This window comes from Octopus sinensis, linkage group LG6 (genome assembly GCF_006345805.1).
Source record: "Octopus sinensis linkage group LG6, ASM634580v1, whole genome shotgun sequence".
NCBI classification, from domain to species: Eukaryota; Metazoa; Mollusca; class Cephalopoda; order Octopoda; family Octopodidae; genus Octopus; species Octopus sinensis.
The window spans coordinates 30572156-30577155 of NC_043002.1; positions in this window are offsets into that span (position 1 = coordinate 30572156).

The window sequence follows — 5000 nt, forward strand, 5'->3', positions numbered from 1 at the left end:
GACTGATACAGTTATAATTACACTTACTCGTGCCTTCAGAAATGACTGATATTAGAATCGGATTTTTTACACGAGTTTGTCATTTACTTATTATAATATTTGTTTTTAATTTTTTCCACCCTGTCTTTCCTTTGATTTACCGGTGTAGATTCTCTATATTTAATCACCATTTTCTTTTATTTATTTATTTAATCTCGCACTCTTTTTATTTTATTTTATTTTTAATTATTTTATGTCTTTTTTTCATTTTGGTTAAAATGCTGGAAATTATTGTGGCAAACGTGTATAATAATATTATTATGTAATTATTATTGTGCATAAAATGTCTGCGTGTGTCGATCGAATGTGTAGGCGTATGTGTCTACATGCTTGTGAGTCTGTGTGTACCCACACACTTACATACATATACTTTATATATATATATATATATATCTATATATATATATATATATATATATATATATATATATATACTTTGATAGGTTTCGGCCATTATTGGCCCAGGCCATGTCTAACTTAATAGCACCACCTGGTGAAGTCTTTCAAGTCAGAATTTGGCACTATGGCCCACTCAAGTAGAGAGTTATTGTTTACAGAGACATATCCGGGTGTAGGGGGGTTTATCCGGGATTTCTTGAAGAATCTGTCCAAAGACTTCTTGAACCCTATAGGGTCAGTTTCTGTTTTATAATGTGTTTTGGTGTAATGTTTAAAGAGAGCGGGGCCAATTGAGGTGAAATAATTGTGCCGAATTGTTGTTATGAGATGAAGTGCGATTTTTGTTTTGGGCGGATGGCACGGGGCCCAAGCCTTGGATGTACCTTAAAGGTGATGCCAACATCATTTGGGCAATGCTGATGGAATATTTTCCACATCATGCAGATGATGTAGCGCTCACGACGACGTTGGAGAGAATAGAGTTTTAGCTTTTCTAGTCGACCCCAATAGTCGAGGCCTGTCATGCCATCTATCTTTTTTGTGATTGCCCTTTGAGGTGCTTCAACTTTTTTTGATACCTTGTATTGTGTGGGGAGACCACAGTGGACAACAGTATTCAAGGTGGGGTCGGGCAAAGTGGAGAAGAGAAGGATAATGGTGTGGATATCTCTCGACTGGAAAGTTCTGAGAATCCAGGAACACATTCTGCGGGCCATGTCAACTTTGGTGTTTATATGAGTGGCCCAGCTTACTTTTGTCCACAATTACTCCCAAGTCTCTGATGTTGTTGGACGCGCCGCGAGAGTTTTTCACCTGAAGGAAGGGAGTATGGGAGTTTCAGGGCATCCTCTTTTTCCAAAGTGGATTAGCTCAAATTTATCCTCGTTCAGCAGCATATTTTTTTTTCTGCCCATTTGGATAACAGCCAGTAGATCTGACTGAAGGCATGTCCGGTCACTCGCCTCATTTATGACCTTCTGTAGCTTGGAGTCATCTGCAAAGATTTTTATGTTGCTGTGCTTGATGATGTCATTAATGTCATTAATGTAAATGATGAAAAGAAGTGGGCCCAGCACAGTGCCTTGCGGAACGCCACTACTGATTGGTTGGGCTTGATTTTACCCCTTCAACTACAACATGTTGAGATCTGTCCTGTCAGGAAACACTTAATCCATTTCAGTAACTTTCCAGAGACACCAATGTTGGATAGTTTTTTCAATAGGATCTTGTGATCGACCCTGTCGAAGGCCTTACTGAAATCAAGTAGATGACATCGGGTTGGAGCCCGCTCCCAAAGCTCTCAAAATGTCCTCAAAGTGATGCAGGAGCTGCGTTAGGCAGTCCCTTCCATTACGGAACCCATGTTGGTTGGAGATCAGCCGTCTGTTGCTTTCCAGAAATTGGGTTATTCGAGATCTCACCCCCTCTCCAATACCTTGATGATATGAGAGGTGAGTGAGATCGGACGGTAATACTGCAAGGGACTTGTTTCCCTTTTTGAAAACTGGGACAACAGACTGGGACAGAAGGTTTTTTGGAATATAGCCAGCATCCAGTGAGTTTTCTCCACAGATTAGCAAGGGGAGATGCAAGTTGGTGTCGACACACCTTCAGGACACAAGCAGGGAACCTATCGGGGCCTACTGCTGAATAGTGTTATTTCGTTTATCGCCGCTAAGACATCAGGGGCACTAAACGTTATGTCCGATATAGTGTGTTGGGGTTGACATCACTGATACAGCCAGATCGGCCATATCAGGATTGCTTGAAAAAGAGCAGTATTTTTTCTGCAGTATCTCGGCCATGGATTTGGCATTATCTTGGAGAGTGCCAGTTTCGTCAATTAGAGGGCCTACAGTGGGACGTGTATATATATCTCTTCTTCTTTATGTTTCCGACGAAGAGCTCCGCTCGAACGTCATACCTCCCTGCTTCCTTTCCTGAGCGCCTATTAATAATAATACTTAATTGTTCCATTGTTGTTGTTTTTTTGTTTCCGTTTGGATTAAAATTATATATATAATATATATATATATATATATATATTATTATATATTATATTATATGTATATATGTATGTATGTATGTATGTATGTATGTATATGTATATAAACACACATCACAAGTGTATATAATCTAACAATCATTTTAAATACTGTTAGTAACAGAAAGCTCACAGCTAGCTAGCTATATAGACACGTACATACATACACACATACATACGTGCGTATATGCATGCATTCATACAAACACACACATATATATATATATATATAATATATATATAAAATATTATTCGAGACAAAACCACTATTTTGCAAAACAAACAAGGAAAGACTTAATCAATACATAAAATTTTTTAATAATAGTCAAAAAAACCGCCACTACAATCGTTTCTTGTCTTGATCGACAATCTTCAGGTGGACTTCCAATAATTCAGTGTCATTTGACACTGAATTATTGGAAGTCCACCTGAAGATTGTCGATCAAGACAAGAAACGATTGTAGTGGCGGTTTTTTTGACTATTTATTAAATTTTATGTATTGATAAGTCTTCCTTGTTTTTTGCAAATAGTGTTTTGTCTCGAATAATATTTTATAATATTACTATAAAATCGATTTAATCCTAAATCTGATTTTTTTTCCCTGTAAATTTGGATTTATTCCCTAATATTTATTATTATATATATATATATATATAATATATATGTATATATATATATATATAATATATATTATATAATATATATATATATATGCAAATATATATGTATATATATATTATATTATATATATGTATTTATATATATATATATATAGTTATGTCTTTATATACATATACATATATACATATACATTCATATGAATACATGCATATATATACATATAAAAGTGCATGTGTATATACATAAACACACACAAACACACATTGACACACAACAAAAAGGTTTTCTCCACGGACCTGTGCCAGCATGCGAAAAATCTTGAGTAAACATCTAGTTATCGTAACATTTAATAAGTAAATATCGAGGTTTTATTCTCTTACATATTGTGCGAATATATGCATGCATATCCATGCATTTATTTTAAGTTGGTTCAGCTGTTATTCAGAGAACCGGGCACTCGGCGACTATTACATAACGATATAGCGAAAGTTATATTGCAGAAGAAATACGTTGAAATCTTGGTATTCAAATGACTACGAAGGCGGCGAGCTGGCAGAATCATTAGCACGCCAGGCGAAATGCTTACCGGTATTTCGTCTGCCGCTACGTTCGGAGTTCAAATTCCACCGAGGTCGACTTTGCCTTTCATCCTTTCGGGGTCGATAAATTAAGTACCAGTTACTCACTGGGATCGATGTAATCGACTTAATACCTATGCCTGTCCTTCTTTGTTCCCTCTGTGTTTAGCCCCTTGTGGGTAATAATGAAATAGGTATTTCGTCTGCCGCTACGTTCTGAGTTCAAATTCTGCCGAGGTCGACTTTGCCTTTCATCCTTTCGGGGTCTTTAAATTAAGTACCAATTATGCACTGGGGTCGATGTAATCGACTTAATACCTATGTCTGTCCTTGTTTCTCCCCATCTATGTTTAGCCCCTTGTGGGTAGTAAAAAAATTGGTATTTCGTCTGCCGCTACGTTCTGAGTTCAAATTCCGCCGAGGTCGACTTTGCATTCCATTCTTTCGGGGTCGATTAAATAAGTACCAGTTAAAACTGGGGTCGATATAATCGACTTAATCCGTTTGTCTGTCCTTGTTTGTCCTCTCTGTGTTTAGCCCCTTTTTGAGTAGTAAAGAAATAGGTATTCAAATGACTACACTCACACCCTCCTACATTTCAGTTGGTCCAGTAATGCAGTTGAATATAACATAATCATTTCGTTTGCTGCGCCGTATCTTCTACTTTCGCGCTGAATTTTGGTAAAGTTTATTTGATGTATTCATATGAGGAAACCATTGTAGATGCGTATTCATAGATGCTTATTCATAGAAGGAAATCCTTTTAGATGCTTATCTGTATTTGTTGTTTATATACAGATGATCTTTGTTTTCTGCGTTTCCAAATACGTGCCATCGCTCACATTCTACCGTTTTTCATCCCAACCTATACTTCCGCATTACATTCTTTTCTTTTAGGAACATGTACCATGTCAATGCAGGGCTATATCCATCTGACTGCGGAGCAGTACCGAACACTGCATCATTTGGCACTAGGCCGCAAAGAAAGAATAAATTTTATATATTTTATTGGCTACTGCAGTCTGTTTTTGCATTACAAATGTATTATATATATGCAACAAACATACATACATACATATATATATATATTTACTACGGCACTCCGTCGGTTACCACGGCGAGGGTTCCAGTTGATCCAATCAACGGAACAGCTTGCTCGTGAAATTAAAGTGCAATTGGCTGAGCACTCCACAGAAAGTGTACGCTCAACGAAGTTCTCAGTAGGATTCAGCGTGACACAGAGTGTGACAAGGCTGGCGCTTTGAAATATAGGTACAACAGAAACAGGAAGAAAGTTTGAGAGAGAGAAGTTGTGGTG